This window comes from Pleurodeles waltl, chromosome 4_2, assembly GCF_031143425.1.
Source record: "Pleurodeles waltl isolate 20211129_DDA chromosome 4_2, aPleWal1.hap1.20221129, whole genome shotgun sequence".
NCBI classification, from domain to species: domain Eukaryota; kingdom Metazoa; phylum Chordata; class Amphibia; order Caudata; family Salamandridae; genus Pleurodeles; species Pleurodeles waltl.
Genome location: NC_090443.1, coordinates 494,674,200 through 494,692,995, shown reverse-complemented (window position 1 = coordinate 494,692,995; position 18,796 = coordinate 494,674,200).

The window sequence follows — 18,796 nt, the reverse complement described above, 5'->3', positions numbered from 1 at the left end:
CAAGTACAAGGATTTTCTTTATTTTCCCACCTTTCCGCAGACCTACCTGGACTGGAGGTACCCTTAAGCAATAGTTCTAAGGATGGTATGCCCCTTTGAGTCTCTGCAAACCTACTAACTTTCATGTTTTAAGGGGTTTTACCAGCTCTTTTCTAACCATTTAACATGCTGAGAAAGGTTGGAAATTTACTCCTGACAAGGGCAGAAGTAAAATTTCTCTGAGGGTTGATAAACAATTGATTGGAGGGAAAGTGAACCTGTAAAGGCTCTGCAAATTTTTGCACAAACAAAACTTCACATGCATATTTGCCTGTGCTAAAATACAATTCACAAGTATTTTCTAGGAGTACAACGTTCTAGTCTACTAGTTTAAATTCCTGTGAATTCATGAAATACATAAATCTGCACTAATGCACAGACATCTGTACTAAGTGCACTTTTGTGACTATCTTTAAGAATTGGGACCTTAATTAGGTCTGGCGTTAACCAAGACCTCTGTTCTTTGATAAATTTCAATCTCTCTCTCTCTATCATTGTGTCGACTGGCTTCACTGTGAGTGATAGCAATCTGCTCTTTCACAAGGAGCGTATCAGGACACAAGGTAGTTTTGATCATTGCCAGGAACAACTGTGGCAATGTGTCCTTTATGAGTCAAAAAGTATTTTTGCTTTTTCAATAATGTTTGTTACAATGGTGAGGGCCTGGCAGCTCCCAGAACAATAACGTTTTACAAAAGCAATGTCAAAACAAGACACACATTAACAAAACTGAAAGGCTGATCACCAATTTCAGACCTATTGGCTGTGTCAATGTTTGTTTATTTTCATGTTTCCCATAATTTTGTTGAAACTGGTTACACTGGTTCTTCCATCATGACTGTTGTTTGGAAATACAGCAATACATGAGGGCATTCATCAACACATTTTACTAAATGATGCTTCAAAGAAATGGTACCTACATTTCAAAGTAATTTAACAAAACATGTTTTTCCTAATTGCATTTTTTTTGTGGACAGTTTATTTTGAAAGCAAAGAATCATCAATCTTACTTGTAAGCATCTGCAAAAATGTGCATCTAATCAGAGACTATTCCGGGACAGTTATACATAGCCTCATATTGTTGCAAATGTGTGTACACATAATTTTGCTGGAGCCACTATCAGTAGTGCAGCCCAAGCTTACATTTATTCACAGTGCTAACCCTACTAATAATGGCTTTACATTAATGAACCATAAATGCACATTCAACTGCAGACACTTATCTTCCCTGCTCCATTATGTGGTACTGTAAACTGGCAGCCAAAGAGTTTGTGCTGCTGGGGTTCGGGCCTGCTTGTCCCAAGGACAAAATAAACATGAAAACGTGTTGCCCTTGTGTGATGCTTGTGCAGCTCTTCTTAAGAATTTGTTGCACTCAAATTAGGGATTGGACTCGTCATTTATTTTTCTCAAGATATTTCAACATGAGCATCAGATGAAGGTTAAGGTTTGTTCTTTTCTTTCTTTTCCGTCTCTCTTCCATGTTCCAAGGAGGAGGTCCGTCCGTCATTCCCTCGAGAGAAGCACAGTAAGTAATATTAAGTATTTGATTCTCCTTCTTAGTTTGAAACCATCCCCGTAAACACCATGAATGTGCACTGAAACTCAGAGGAGTGGAATTTGGGGGGAAAGGGGAAAGGTTCCTTTCCCCTTTTAGATATGGGAGGAAAAAGAAGAATATAAAGAAATATATATGTTGTTTATGTTGCCCAATAGGGTAGTAAGGCTCATGCTCAGTCTCTTACCTGACATGCAAGACAGAGTACCCCCCCCCCCCAACTGGTGATTTCTCTTTGTTAGAACTACTGGGGCGGTCAGATAGCCACAAGCATCTTTCCCAGTTCCCGCACCCAGCCACGCTCCTCCTGAAATGTGACGGGAAGATGCCACTCAACAGCAAACAGCCTCCTGAGTTGTATCCTGGTCTGCTTCGGGTTGCTCCCTTTTTGTCGTCTCCTGCTCTGGGTCACAGCGAAGGGGGAGGTTCCCACTGCCTTCTTCATCTCCAGTCGACCCCGGAAGATGTCCAAGCATCTCTTCTTCTTCTGGTCACTTGGCACTGTTCTCTCCTGGCTCGGCCTCCGGTTTCCACTGCGAAGACGCAGTCTCCAAGTCTGTCCCCTCTTTTCTTCCTGACGCCAGGGTCATTACCTGGAAGTATCCTCTGGCCGCTCCTCCTCTTTGGAATGTAAACTTCCCTTAAAGGGATGATATTTGTCCTGCAGGGGATAGGAGGGACGTATTGAGATCTCGTTCTCCTGGCAATAGGGCAGTCGCTGGCACATGTTCCCCCAGGATTTTCCCGATTGGGGAAAAGAGGATAACGTGAGAGAAAGTCATCATTGCCCTGCTCCTTGCCTTTCAAATGCAGTACCTCAAAACTAAAAGGTTGTAATGCCAAAAAACAATGAAATATTCTATTTTTCTGTCCTTTGTTCCTATGTAGCCAGGTCAACGGAGCATGATCTGTATAGAGAAGAAAATGTCTCCCTTCTAGGTAGTATCGTAGTTTCTCCACAGCCCACTTCAGGGCAAGGCATTCCTTCTCAATAGTTGAGTACTTCTGCTCCCAAGGGAACAAGTTATAACTAATGAATACAATGGGATTTTCGTCTCCTTTCTCATCTTTCTGAAATAATACAGCCCCTTTTCCTAGGTGTGAAGCGTCTGTCTTCACTAGGAACGGTTTGTCAAAGTTAGGGGACCAGGATTCGTAGTGAGAGCTTTCTTTAGATGGTCAAAGGCATCACTTGCTATTGGTGTGGGATGGTCAAAAACACGTGGTCGAATTGACTTTTTCAGGAGGTCTGCTAAGGGAGCCAACATCTCAGAATACCTTGGTATAAAACGGCAATAATATCCAATCAATCCTAGGAACGCTGTCACTGCCTTCTTATTAGTAGGGAAAGGAGTGTCGAGGATTGCCTTAACCTTTTTGTCTTGTGGCTCTATACCTCCATCCCCTAGTAAATAACCTAACTACTTGACCTTACTGTATGCAAATCTGGACTTCTTGGCGTTAATATGTAGATGGCCATTTTGTAGCTCAGAAAGAATTAGAGATAGGTGGTATAAATGATCTTCCCAGGGTTTGCTGTATACAACTATATTGTCCAAATAGGCCAAGGAGTAAGCCTGACGATTATGCAGAACAGTATTCATTAGTCTTTGAAAGGTTGCGGGAGCACCGTGTAGGCCAGAGGAAAGACAGTAAATTGGTACAAAGCAGATGGAGTGGCAAAGGCAGTTTTTTCTTGGTCCTGAGGGCTTAATGACACCTACCAATACCCTTTGGTTAAATCAATGGTGGTAATTAACTTAGTTTCCCCTAGTTTCTCGATTAGCTCGTCCACCCTCGGCAAAGGGTACCCATCTATTTTAGCTACCTTATTGATGGCTTGAAAGTCAATGAAGAATCTCATACTGCCATCAGGTTTTGGAAAGAGAAAGATGGGAGAACATCAGTTACTGGTAGATGGTACTGTAACTCCCATTCATAACATATTGTCGATTTCTCTTTGGATTGGCTTACGGCGTGCTTCGGGGATTCTATAGGGTTTTTGTCTGATAATCACTCCATCTGGGGTTAGGATGGAATGTTCGGTTCGGTGGGTTTTTCCAGGACGGTCAGAAAATATGTTTGCAAAGACTTTCAGGGTTTCGATTAGGTGTGTTCTCATTTTGGGGATCAAGTCTTCATTGATATGGGTTTCCCCAAGAGTGTTGGAGGCAGGAAAGTTACATACATTTTTAGGGGGTGGTCCTAACCATTTTTTAAGAGGTTGATATGGTATATTTGTCTTTTGTTTTGGAGACAGTTGCAAACGGTAGGTTACCTTCCCAACCTTCCTGACTATTCTAAAAGGACCTTGGCACTCGCTTTTGAGTTTGTTAGCAGATGAAGGTAAGAGTATCAGGACTCATTCCCATACATCATAGGTCCTCCATTTCTTTCCTTTGTCATATATACATTTGTGTTTTTGTTGGCTTTTCTTTAGGTTCTCCAGGGCCAATGCCCATAGTTTTCTCAGGCAGGACTTTAACTGGGTGACATATTCTAGAAAAGACTCAGCATGCTTGCCATCATCTTTCTCCCATGCCTCTTTCGTGATTTCCAAAAGGATACGTGGCTGTCTTCCAAAGAGTAACTCAAAGGATGAGAACCCCAGACTGCTTTGTTTTTGACTCCATAGAACAAACAGGACCAAGAGAATCAACTTATCCCAGTTGTTCCCATCTTCAGACAAAGGTTTTTTAGGGTTAACTTCAGGGAGCCGTTGTAGCTATACACCAGACCATCTGTTTGTGGATGATAAACGGATGTCCATAATTGTTTTATTCCCAGTTGTCGACAAACTTGTCTCATTAGGTTGGAGGCAAATCGGGTACCCTGGTCTGTAAGTATTTCCTGGGGAACCTCATCTAGGAGAATATTTCCAACAGATGTTGGGCTATGGTTTTTGTATTAACGGTCCTTAAGGGAATGGCTTCCGGGCAACTGGTCGTATAACCAACCAAGACTAATACATATTGACTCCCACGAGATGTAGAAGGAAGCGGACTGATCAGGTCCATTCCAATTCTTTCAAAGGAATTCCCTATAATGGGCATGAGTTTTAACGGCACCTGTGAGGAGGTCGGTTTGGGTTCTTTTTATGGTAGATCTCACACTGTTGGCAATAGCATTTGATGTCAGCGTAAACACCAGGCCAATAAAAGCATTTTTGGATAAAATCGCTAGTCTTCTCTGTCCCTCTGTGTCCACCCAGCAAGTGTGAATGAGCAAAAAAACAGAACCTGTTCTCGGAAGTCCAAAGGGACTAGGAGTTGTGGCTCATCCTGAGGGCCTGCTACTCAATATAGTAGCCCTTTCTTGATAACAAAATGAGGAAAAGGTGGATCTGTTTTTCCTTGGGTCTCCTCTGCGGCTTGCCAAGCGTTTTGTAATGTTTTGTTGTTTACTTAGGCAAAGCGGAACCATCTGCCTAAGATCCATGGTTCTGGTTGAAGATAGGTTGCCTGCTTTCTTTCTGTACATTCTGGATTTTCTCAGACCTGGTCAAGTCCTTGCTCCAATAGTTCTAGGAAACAAGGATTATCAGTCCCTATGATCAGACTTTGGGTAGGGAAACCTTGACCGCATGGGTTTACCCGCTAGGGCGGGTCAGGTCTAGGCGTGCCAGTGGATAGGTCTTGGTATCCCTATGTACACAGCGTATGGCTACTGTTCTGTTAGGAATAATTTGTGAGAGAAGGACGGACTAGGTCTGTTCTAATAACAGATTGCCTACACCCTGAGTAAAAGGGAAGGGACCCACTATGTTTGACTAGTACACTTCATAGTATATGTGTCCGGTTTCTTGGGTATATAAGATGGAACCGGGAGCATAACTGACATCATTGGTTCTTCTTCCTATTGCTTTTCCAGCCTCTTCTTACGAAATCAAGCTATATGGCCCCATTCCCCACATTCAAAACATTGCGGTCCAGTGGCAGGATGTTGTTCGGATTTGCTACTTCTTATTTTGTTACTTCAGGTATAGGTTTGAGTGAAGTCTTTCAGGTAGCTTTTAATTGTATGGCGGTTACAGGTTTGTTTGTTTTCACCCATTCAGTTGGCAGACCCAGGGAAGGAACCTGTGTAAAGGTTGTGGCCATATCCACGGCTTGTTCTCCTCTCAGACCGGGATATTGTTTAAGCCACCTTTGGATTGGATAGGGTAAGGCCTCTAGCTATTCTTCTAACTATATCGTTCTCATGATCTCCTCTTTAGAAGATTCAGAGGGCTTAAGCCATTCGTCGGCAGCATCCTTTAGTTTTAAAAAAAGGATTTTGGGGGTATCGCCTGGTAGTTCTTATCCTTTCCTGAATGTTAACCTGTAAGTCTCATCATCTATGCCTAATCGGTCAAGTATCATCTTCTTGATATCAGCATAAGCAGATGTCCCGTCCGCATTGGCAACCTGATAAGCTGCCTGTGCATGAGAAGCCAAGAGTGGAGCCAGATAAAACGTCCATTTCTCCATAGGTCAAGCACTGGCCCTAGCTGCCCATTCGAAATTCAGGAAGAAAGCAATAGGGTCTTCCCCGGATATGAAATTTTGTAGCAGCACCATGGGAGCAGGAATCGTTCCTGCTCTAGCCTGGGATAGTACCGACATCATTCTTCCTTGGCTCTCAGCCATCTTGGTCATATTCTCTTCTTGGGAATGAATAGCATTTGTGAAGACCATTCTGTCTATTTCTGCTTGGGCCATGTGTTTTTCTAGCACCCATTCCAACCGTCTCTGTCCTTTCTGTAGCTGTTGTACAACGTTTTCCATCCTATATCAGAGGACAAATCCGAGTCCCTTTGTGGTTGCCACTTGTGACGCTTGTGCAGCGCTTCTTAAGAATTAGTTGCACTGTAATTAGGGATTGTCATATTTATTCTTCTCAAGATACTTCAACATAAACATGAGCTGAAGATTAAGGCTTGTTCTTTTCCGACTCTCTCCAGTAAGTGCTTTTGTGGTAAATAAACATGCACCAAACCCTACCTACTGGCTTTACAGGGAGTTTTTCACAATCAAAATGCTAATTCCTGTTGGCATTATTAGAGGGATTTTACTGTCAGAATGTCTCCCCTGGCTATTGGTTTTACCAAAGTGTTTTAATTTTAACCATCTTAGACCTTCTCACATGGTGCCTGGAGAGACTTGCTGGGGAGGAGGCAGCAAGGCCTACTTCAAGACTACTCCTAGGTGAAAGGTACAATGACCCCTCTTTCTTCTAAACTGACCTTGGCAGACCCTTTGTGGTCCCAGAGAACCCGGTTCCTGATGCCTATGTGCTCATCTGAATGAGTGTAGGTTGAGGAGCCGGCAGTAAGTGACAAAGAGGTTCTTTGCTGGCACCTCGCTGAAAGAAACAAAATAAATGCACCTCACTGCCTCTCCTGCCCAGCTCCAGCATAGCTCACCTCTCCCATAGCTGTTGGTGTCTTTCTCCTCGGATTCAGTGTCCTCATCCACCCAACAAAAGAGGAGCCACACAGCTCATTTGAAGTTCTCTTTGGATGGCGTGTAACAGAGCAGGAGCAAAATGGGTGGTTAGAGTTATGCCCTTGTGAAAATGCACCGGGATCCCAAGGTTCAACAGTAAAAATTGGCCACAAAATCAAGAACAATATTTCTGAAACCACTGAATGCTATAGAAAAGTTTCAAGACATCAATTTTAAATGTGCCGATGTGTAACCATGCAATTTAAGTTCACCTTTTTTAGACACCACATATTTATTTTGGTGGAGGAGTGTACCAAAGAACCTACCAAACGGAGTCAGTTACTCACCTTGGCCATCGACAGAGTCTCCGTGGATTTAGCAGGTCCATATAAAAGCTCATGAACAATGATTTTAAATAGAAATATCTCCACACACTCTGGGTGGATTTTGACATAGTTTAAAGGGATCCATTCTTCTTGGGCTGCTTTAGCAGTCCCAATGATCACCTCCAGGAAAGTAGGAGGACTAAGCATGATCAAAATCCTGTTTGGGGCTACCAGGAACACACACTGTGCATCAAAGACAAAGGACCGCCACCAATGAGCTGTACAGTGCTGGTAGTTCCTTACCGAGCCTGTGCATATGTGGTCTCCTATTCTACATGGTGTACTCCTGCAGGGGTAAAATTCTAGCACTTCTCTCCACAAAATATTGGCATCTTCCTTAGGTTACATGCAGCATCTCCAGTAGGATTAGGGGCCACGCCACATACACAGCCCCTAGTAACCAGCAGCTGTGCTGATAGTTCCATGAGAAAATGCGTTCATATTAGGGATGCAGACCAGCAATCCCTGCAATCCATCAGGCAGTCCTTCAGTTTGTTGTCAGGTCTCCCCACCAGTCCCTTGTCCTCAATGTGTTAAAGGAGTCTGGCAGTCAAAGATCCCAGCCCTAGCACAATAAGTAATCTCCCCCACACTGCTGTCTGGCTCTGGGTGATGAAAGCCCTTGGCATACTGAACTCAGTTGTACCCAGTATTTATCCTTGACTACCAGACGCAAAGGTAACTTCCAGGGAGCCATTCTGTTTGGAGTTATATCTTGGTTTGGGGTGTTGGTATGTTTCACTAGGGATGTCCCAGCAATTATAATTTGATCAGCCAAACCAGCAGAAAGAGGGGATAAAGTACGACATGCCATGTCAGGAAGTGTGTGTCAAAGTCACAAAAGCTGTAGAGGCATTCCCACCCAACCACCTCACAAAACAGTCTCATCTATCACTTCGGAGAAAAGAAAGCAGAAAGATGCTAGACTTAATTTTTCACTTCGAATCGAGGTCATCCCAACTCTCCAGCGATATGGACCTCGCTCTCTTCATTGCAGAGACTTTTGAATGTTCAATAGCATTCCCTCATTTATCTTAAACTGAGCAGACTTGCCTTCAGTTTTCATGTTGTCATCTATCCGCAAAGGAATTCCAAAATGGATGCTGTCCCCATACATTAAAGCATAGGAAACACACTCCCACAATCACCATGCCGTATATAAACAGATGCCCTTAACACCTATGTTCCTCGTACTGTAATTACAGATACTGCCACTGTCTCTTTCATCTGGATGAGACGACGGACAACTATTTCAAAATAAAGGGGTACACTTTGAGACGTCTGAATCACATCTTTAAGTCTGACCCTCAGAACCACACTCTGCAGTCTCAATCCTTTTACACTGGAGGCTCTCATTGAATACATGTTATTGTCATGTTCCATGAGGTGAAAATGAAAAACCTGCAGAGACATATTGTGACGTTCCAAACAGTCTAATACAAGGCATGTGTGGATATTTCTGTCACACGAAACATTGTTTGGATGTTGAGAAACTGACTAAATGCTGTTTATTGTATGGTGTCTTAGTTCGACCTTACCGTGTAATAAACTCACAACCATACTTTAGGTCCAGTCAGACTTGTTAGTAAAACCTTAGCTCAATCCTGGATAGCTGTGTCTTCGAGCAGTCAGGCTTTATCAAAGAAACAAGTGCAAAGCATTTAGAAGTATCAAAACAATTGAATAAGAAATAAACGCTACACAAAAGAAATTCAACGCCACTTTATAAAAATGTATAATTTTTTATGATTTTTTAGACTTCAAAATGAACAAAGTCCACCAGACAGGTCTCCAGTCACAGTGAAACTAGCTATTCCCTTTAATTGTGGCTAAAGTCCATCTTGGGGGAACAAACGCCTCTTCATTATCTCTCCTGGGTCCAGCATACTTGGATGAAACTGGTCAGTCTCCCTGGCTGCACTTCGGCAAGTAGCAGTGTAGGAAGTTGGCTCTGTATGCACTATTTCAAAGTAAGGAATAGTATGCACAGAGTCCAAGGGTTCCCCTTAGAGGTAAGATAGTGGCAAAAAGAGATAACACTAATGCTCTATTTTGTGGTAGTGTGGTCGAGCAGTAGGCTTATCAAAGGAGTAGTGTTAAGCATTTGTTGTACATACACACAGGCAATAAATGAGGAGAACACACTCAGAGACAAATCCAAGCCAATAGGTCTTGTTATAGAAAAATATCTTTTCTTAGTTTATTTTAAGAACCACAGGTTCAAATTCTACATGTAATATCTCATTTGAAAGGTATTGCAGGTAAGTACTTTAGGAACTTTGAATCATTACATTAGCATGTATACTTTTTACATAAAACACAAATAGCTGTTTTAAAAGTGGACACTGTGCAATTTTCACAGTTCCTGGGGGAGGTAAGTTTTTGTTAGTTTTGTCAGGTAAGTAAATCACTTACAAGTCTCAGGTTTGGGTCCAAGGTAGCCCACCGTTGGGGGTTCAGAGCAACCCCAAAGTTACCACACCAGCAGCTCAGGGCCGGTCAGGTGCAGAGGTCAAAGAGGTGCCCAAAACACATAGGCTTCAATGGAGAGAAGGGGGTGCCCCGGTTCCAGTCTGCCAGCAGGTAAGTACCTGCGTCTTCGGAGGGCAGACCAGGGGGGTTTTGTAGGGCACCGGGGGGGACACAAGTCCACACAGAAAGTACACCCTCAGCAGCGCGGGGGCGGCCGGGTGCAGTGTGCAAACAAGCGTCGGGTTTTCTGTAGGTTTCAATGGGAGACCAAGGGGTCTCTTCAGCGGTGCAGGCAGGCAAGGGGGGGGCTCCTCGGGGTAGCCACCACCTGGGCAAGGGAGAGGGCCTCCTGGGGGTCACTCCTGCACAGAAGTTCCGTTCCTTCAGGTGCTGGGGGCTGCGGGTGCAGGGTCTTTTCCAGCCGTCGGGACTTTAGGTTCAGGCAGTCGTGGTCAGGGGGAGCCTCGGGATTCCCTCTGCAGGCGTCGCTGTGGGGGCTCAGTGGGGACAACTTTGGTTACTCATGGTCTCAGAGTCGCCGGAGGGTCCTCCCTGAGGTGTTGGTTCTCCACCAGTCGAGTCGGGGTCGCCGGGTGCAGTGTTGCAAGTCTCACGCTTCTTGCGGGGATTTGCAGGGGTCTTTAAATCTGCTCCTCTGTAACAAAGTTGCAGGTCTTTTGGAGCAGTGCCGCTGTCCTCAGGAGTTTCTCGTCTTTCTTGAAGCAGGGCAGTCCTCTGAGGATTCAGAGGTCGCTGGTCCTTTGGAAAGCGTCGCTGGAGCAGGTTTCTTTGGAAGGCAGGAGACAGGCCGGTAAGTCTGGGGCCAAAGCAGTTGGTGTCTTCTGTTCTTCCTCTGCAGGGGTTTTTCAGCTCAGCAGTCCTCTTCTTCTTGTAGTTTCAGGAATCTAAATTCTTAGGTTCAGGGGAGCCCTTAAATACTAAATTTAAGGGCGTGTTTAGGTCTGGGGGGGTTAGTAGCCAATGGCTACTAGCCCTGAGGGTGGGTACACCCTCTTTGTGCCTCCTCCCAAGGGGAGGGGGTCACATTCCTATCCCTATTGGGGGAATCCTCCTTCTACAAGATGGAGGATTTCTAAAAGTCAGAGTCACCTCAGCTCAGGACACCTTAGGGGCTGTCCTGACTGGCCAGTGACTCCTACTTGTTTTTCTCATTATCTCTCCTGGACTTGCCGCCAAAAGTGGGGGCTGTGTCCAGGGGGCGGGCATCTCCACTAGCTGGAGTGCCCTGGGGCATTGTAACACGAAGCTTGAGCCTTTGAAGCTCACTGCTAGGTGTTACAGTTCCTGCAGGGGGGAGGTGTGAAGCACCTCCACCCAGAGCAGGCTTTGTTTCTGTCCTCAGAGAGCACAAAGGCTCTCACCGCATGAGGTCAGACACTCGTCTCTCAGCAGCAGGCTGGCACAGACCAGTCAGTCCTGCACTGAACAATTGGGTAAAATACAGGGGGTATCTCTAAGATGCCCTCTGTGTGCATTTTTTAATAAATCCTGGCATCAGTGTGGGTTTATTATTCTGAGAAGTTTGATACCAAACTTCCCAGTATTCAGTGTAGCCATTATGGAGCTGTGGAGTTCGTTTTTGACAGACTCCCAGACCATATACTCTTATGGCTACCCTGCACTTACAATGTCTAAGGTTTAGCTTAGACACTGTAGGGGCATAGTGCTCATGCACATATGCCCTCACCTATGGTATAGTGCACCCTGCCTTAGGGCTGTAAGGCCTACTAGAGGGGTGACTTATCTATACTGCATAGGCAGTGTGAGGTTGGCATGGCACCCTGAGGGAAGTGCCATGTCGACTTACTCGTTTTGTTCTCATCAGCACACACAAGTTGGCAAGCAGTGTGTCTGTGCTGAGTGAGGGGTCCCCAGGGTGGCATAAGATATGCTGCAGCCCTTAGAGACCTTCCCTGGCATCAGGGCCCTTGGTACCAGGGGTACCAGTTACAAGAGACTTACCTGGATGCCAGGGTGTGCCAATTGTGGAATCAAAAGCACATTTTAGGTGAAAGAACACTGGTGCTGGGGCCTGGTTAGCAGGGTCCCAGCACACTTCTCAGTCAAGTCAGCATCAGTATCAGGCAAAAAGTGGGGGGTAACTGCAACAGGGAGCCATTTCTTTACAAGCAGTAAACAATCTGTTGTGGCTACCAACTCTGCGAAGGTGGCTTCTTCAGCTTTTGTGGCCCTGGTGTTGAAGCAGGAAATCAGACAACTGACTCTTGGGGTTGATCTCTTCTGTCTGGGGCTCAGAGTCAACTTTTCCTCAACCCAGGCACGACAGTCACGGTCACCTTTTCGCCAGCTGAGGAGTATAAGGTGAAGTCCAGTTTTTGGTGCAGCCTCTTTTGCCAAGTCCAGGGGACAGCAGGAAGTCCTTCTTTGGTTGTCTCTCCAGTGTAGATGTGATAAGAAGTCTGAGTTCCGTGGTGCCTCTTTGACGCCCACAATGTGTCCTCAGAGGATGTGATGACTACTAGCCAATGGCCTACAAAGTCCCCCTCCTACCTTATGATGGCTTCCTGCAATGTATGGCATCCAGCTATCCCAGAGTGCAACTTACTGCCCAGTTCCAAGATTGAAGGGCCCTTCTCAGTGTGTGGAACGTGGTAGCTCACCACAGAGGTGGGGCTACCTGAGGGTTACATGACAACTGGAACCCAGTTTGGCAACTGTGTTCCTGATGCCAACCTGTCTATCAGAACAAAAGAGCAGCACCTCTTGTGTGTGTCCAGCATTTGCACGCCAAAGGCAGCTTCCCCCTTGAAGCTTGCCTTTTGAGCTCACATCTTGTGGGGCTTCCTGCCAGGGCGAGGTAACACCTCTTCCTAGGGAAGGTTTCTATTGCTTCCTTTCCCGGGAGTCGTTCACACTTGAGGGCAGAAGGTTGTCTTATGACCAGCATAAGCGAATGGCTGTCGGAAAATATGATAAACCGAGTGGCAACTTTCTAAAGTTGCTTTTTACTCAAATATTTCATTACATTCGACTTGAGCATCAAGTTAGGTTTAATGTAACAACTCTTCTGATACCTTGAAGTACCTACTTTAGTAGTCCATTCAGTAGTTAGCACAGCTGAGTTGTTAGTGTGTAACCCTTTTATTTGCCAATAGGCAATTAACCTTTCAACAGTAAAAACAACAATGTGGGATTTTTAACTGACAAGACTAATTAAAGTAAATGTCCTACCTTTTAATATACAACACCCTGCCTTAGGGATCGATAGGCCTACCTTAGGAGTGACTTGTATATATAAAAAGGGAGGTCTGGTATTTCTCATTAGTTTAAATGGCAAAGTTGAGTTAATAGTTTTAAACTGCTCTACCAAACTGCAGTGGCAGCCCGGGAGACATGCTTTACTTTGTCACATTTATGGTGGCTGTGAGGAAAGAGGTGGATTATATGGTGCAGCTGTGCGACCACACGGAGTAATACACTTACAATACCATCTTGGGTCCAGTTAGGCTTGTTTGTTAAATCTTAGCTCAACCCTGGGTAGCTGTGGCTTCAGGTAGTCAGGCTTAAGCAAAGAAACAAGTGTAAACCATTTAAAATGATCAAAACAACCAAACACAAAAATCACACAACATGAAAGAAATATGAGACAATTTACAAAAATAGATTTTAATTTATGGATTTTTAGACACCAACAGGACAAGTCAGCTAGAGTCTTCCAGAGATATATATTTTTAAGTAAAACTTAAATCCTGGCTTTTCATTCAAAATGTAAATAAACATTGGTAACTACCATTGTGAGCAGAAACTTTGGAACCTTTGTTAGTAACACTTTTATAAAGCTGTGTTCGGATGCTCTGGCCTACTTTGGGCAATGAACTTCAGCAGGGAGTGGGTCAAGGGCACCAGTAAGGATTTGTAGAACAGTTATCTTGTCACAAGAGCAGTATCAAGACCAGTTCCTGACTCTATGGGTGTACCGTCATAGACATCAATGGAGTGGTCCTGACACTAGGGATACAGTTTAAGATGCAGGATGATGCTGAAGATGCTGTGCGGTTGACAAAGGACTTTCTGGGGGTCCTCCCCGGTTCATGGTCTTGGTGGGGAGACTTTAGCCACAGGGGTGGGTGTCCCTCAAACTCGTGGTGGATCTAGCAAATATCATGTTGCCACCAGACAATTTTCTCTGATTACAACAAAACCAGTGGTTCTTTTTGGCCCTTTGGTGAAGGCTAGTGTCCTACCTGTGCAACCAAACTGCACTTCGACGACCCTCCCGGATCCAGCAGACTCGATTACAACTTTTGAGCATCAAGACTCGGTCTCCCAGGCTGCAAGCCGGTGTTTGTAGTGGTCCAGCTATTGTGGCTATTGACCTACTTCAGCTTTCGTGGTATTGGCACTGTAACAAGAAATAAGCCAATTGACTCTTGGTGTTCAACTCTTCCATCTGGGGCTAAGGGGTTGACTTTTCCCTGAGGCACAGTCCTCTCCTTATTAGCCTATAGCACCAGGTACAGTCTTACTTTCATGCAGCCTCTTTTCTGTGTCCATTAAACAGAGGAGTAGTCCTTTTTTGATCCTCTTTCCAGTACAGACGTCATCTGAGGTCTGGGTGTCAGGAGGCCATATTTATGTCCAAAAAGTGCACTTAATTATGTGGCGGTTACTAGTCAATGGACTATCAGGTTCCTTCCCGCATGATGACGACTTCCTGCAATGTGTGATATCTAGCTATCCCGGAATGTAATATTCTGCTCGCTCCCAAGATGGCAGGACCCCTCTCTCGGTGTATGGAGCTTGGTAGCCCACCATAGAGGTGTGGCTACCTGAAGGTTACAAGTCCACGGGAAAACATATTGGCAACTATTTTCCTCTCTCTGTCCCTGTCGCCAAACTGTCTACCAGGACAAAACAGCAAACCCCTCTTGTGCATGTGTGTCATTTATCCTCCAAAGGTGGCTTTCTCTTTGAAGTTTGGCTTTTGGGCTCAGACACTGTGTAGCTTCCTGCCAGAGAGAGGAAACATCTCTTCCAACTGCAAGCCATTATTGTTTCCTTTTCTGGGGTTCATTCACGCTCCTCCCCATGAGGACAGAGGGCTGTCTTGTGGCCAGCATCTGCAAATGGCCACTGGAAAACTTGGACAACCAAGAGCAACTTTCTAAAAGTTGCTTTTTGTTCAAAAGCTACTTTAAATTCAACCTGGGCATCAAGTCGGGTTTAATGTAATAATTATTTGATACCCTAAAGTACCATTTTTAGTAGTCACATTGAGAAGTTAGCAAACATTTTTTTTATTTTCAAAAAGAAAATCTTGGAATGGGATTTTCTTTTTGGCGATAAAAAATATAATGCCAGCATTCCCGTGAGAGTAATCTCCATCATTACCATTTTAAAGTCCCAGCCCGGCAGTGACGGACAGTGAAAAATGGCTATATGTCCGCCCACCTGATTTGGCTGGCGGTCATATAGCCATTTACCCGACGGCCCTTACTCCGTCAGGCCGTTTGAGAAGTTTGGCTATGATGGTAAAGGATTAGTCACTGCCATAGCCAAAATAATGGTATGACCACATCAAAATCGTGCAGGCGGACCTTCATCTTGGCAGTAAGTATACTCCATCACTGTTACATTGGAATATACATTTAGCCACAATATATGATATATAAATCAGCCCCTTTGTCATTAGTTTAAATGGCAATGTCAAGTTAGCAGTTTAAAATTGCTTCTACAAGTTTGCAGCGGCAGGGTAGGAGACATGTTTTATTTTATCACACTTAGGGTGGCACAATAAGTCCTGCAGCCATGAGGGACAACTTGTGCATGTGCATGACTAACATTGTTTAAAAGCCTGTGACTGAAGAATGGAGGTCCGCACTAGCGAGTAAGCAATTTTATCTCGCAAAGCATACTAATCACAAACTATTATGAATTAAAGGCTTGTTTGAGAGATGGTTAAAAAACGGAAGCTCATGCACGAGCTTAGGTGATTCGAGCAGTTGCTCCAACCAGTAATGACTATAAGGAACAAAAGGCTCTAAGAGGTCTCTCATGCTGCCTCTTCTGAAACCAGCAACTAAGCTGAGTGGGTCTGGTGGAGTGTGTATGAAGTGAAGCGTGAGAGAAGTAGTGTGGCTGAATGGGTTAATCCTGTTTCTTCATTCCATACGTTAGACTGTATTCTTCCTAAATCTGACCTCACAGTGCAAGATGGTTCCTAGATACAAATGCAGGTGGTGACATAAGAGTGAAGGAACTCAGACTGCAGAGTACCAGTAGGCTTTCTTTTGTTATTTTATCCACATCCCCACTCCCTTGGATACACTTCCTGGTGAGAAGTATACTTGTTCCCTTTGGAGAACACTAAGGTGAATAGACGGACCGTCTTCAAGGATCACTCCCCCTGGGCCCGATCCCCAGGTTAGTGCAAGTTCATGTGTTCTGGCTTCTGACAGTCTGGTATCCCGAGCTGTTGAGCATGAGCATTGGTCCTCCAATCAGGCTACCTCTTGAGAACAATCATCTTTCTCAGCAGCAGGGCATGGTTCTGCACCCAAACCTGAAAACGTTTCCCCTTTATTCGTGGAGATTAAGTTGCAACAGTTGACAGCTTTTGACCTCCAGCCTAAAGTCTGCAATGTTATCTTTGCAGCCAGGCGTCCCTCCACCAAGACGATGTACGCCTGGAGCGAATTTGTGGCATGGTGTGCAGGTAAAAATGTTGTCCCTCCATCCACACTCCTTCCCAAGATCTCTTGTTTATTCTTACCTTAACTCAGCAGGAATCTGCTTTGGGCACGTTCAATGGTTATCTTTCTGCCATTTCGGCATTTCTGCAGTTGCCAGATCAGACATCCCTTTACAAATCCCCTATGTACACAAGTTTCTGAAAGGTATCCAGCATATGTTCCCACCAGCACCTTTCATTATGCCCCATTGAGACCTCAACCTGGTTCTCATTTTCCTGATGTGTGCTCCCTTTGAGCCGCTTCACAACTATCCTCTCAGGCTTCTAACCATCAAAATGGCCTTCTTAGTAGCAATATCATCCGCCTGGAGGATCAGTGAGCTACAGGCACTGTCTGTGCATCCTCCATACCTGACCTTCTATCCTGACTGGTTCTTCAAACAAGAGCATCCTTCTTACAGAAGGTGGTCACTCCTTTACATGTAGGCCAGTCCATCACTCTGCCTTCTTTTTACGCTCCGTCTCATCCCTCTAAAGAAGTGGAGAGGCTCCACCGACTGTACCAAAAAAGATCATTGTTGTTTACTTTGGTTGCACTTGTGAGTTCTGGGTGGATGATCAACTCTCTGTGGGGTCTCTCAGAACTAAAAAAAGGGGAGGGGGTGCAAAAAGCAGACCATCTCATGATGGGTAGTTCTCTGCATCAACATCTATTACACATCGGCCAAAAAGCAACCCCCTAAAGGTTTGTGCTATCACTCTACCAGAGCCAAAGGTGGGACCAGTGTGTTAACTCGCAGAGTTCTTGTCCTGAAAATCTGTCAGACAGCAATATAGGCTTCTGTACACATGTTGACGAAGCACTACTGCCTAGACAGTCAGTTCCGGCATGATGGTCACTTTGCCCATTCGGTCCTACAGGCCTTTTTAGTCTACTCCATATCATAGCCCCACCTCCTGGGGGTATTGCTTGGATATCTATTCTAAGGTAAAAAATCTGCAGCTAGAAGCCTCTGTCAGATTTACAAATTACTTAAGTTAACACTTTATCTGGTAGAGATTCTGTCTAACTGCAGATTCCTTACAGGGGTACTACTTACAAAAGATTTCCGTATCCCATCTGATACCTGGAAATTATTCTACGGTAATGAATCTGCAGCTTGATAGAGAATGCGTTACTGAAGGTAAGTAACTTGTTCATCGGGGATCTTGTCTGTTTGCTAATGGACAAGTAGCTTTGGAAATACATATTTTTATTTACACATCAGTAGCTATTGGTGCTAGACAATTCTATCTGAATTAAATGCAGTCAAAATATACGTTCCATTTTGTATCTTGCCATTCAGATCAGCATCAGTAATGTTTTCCCTCTATTGCAATTCTGATAATTGTGTTCTATTTATTTTTGCAATGGATGTTGTCTTTAGGTTCATGGTAAATGTAAGGTCCATGCATGTGGTATGCTGGGGATTGTTGTATTCAAAAACATATTTTCTATAGTAATCTTGCATGCTCTGAAGAGAGATTCTATACCTTTTTGCCAAAAGGTCTTGCCCGAAATACTTTTTCATTTATATTTTCATTCCATTCTTTCCATTGTGCCTAGCCTTGGATTACAAGTGAATCAATCAACTGTGCAGAATAAATGAACTGATTAATGACAAGGATCTTCTTAAGCCTTTCTGGTTCTTGGGCCTAATAAAAACAGATGTGTCAGGCCTGTCATTACTATTGAAGTACTATGAGAACCTTTTCTGAAATCTTCTGGGACTATTTATGGGAGAGGCCCTACAATGCTCCCACTGTGTACAATTACAGATTTGTTGGGGTCTGTTTGTAATGATGACCATAATTACGAAAAACAAAACAGTCATTGGGTATTTTCTGCATTTTAATATGGATCTTAGTGATCTAAATAAATCATAAGAGCTCAGGTCTGACAGTAGTGGCTTAACAGCATTTATGTCCAATGATTTTGCAAAAGGGTCAGTAATTATAATGTAAAGCTGGGGATATGTTCAACACATTGGGGATTTGAATAATTCCTGCTAGATCCATAATGGGAAAAGAAACCTTTTCCCAAACACCAGCACAGTACATGCAGTGATGTTGGCAGCATGATGATCCCGATGTGCTCTATGAGAAGAAAAATGCAGTTGCAGTTCCTGAACCACAATCAACAACCCTGTCTTATTAGGAAGGGAGGAGATGATTTAAAGTTTCGCAGAGATGGTACTTCATC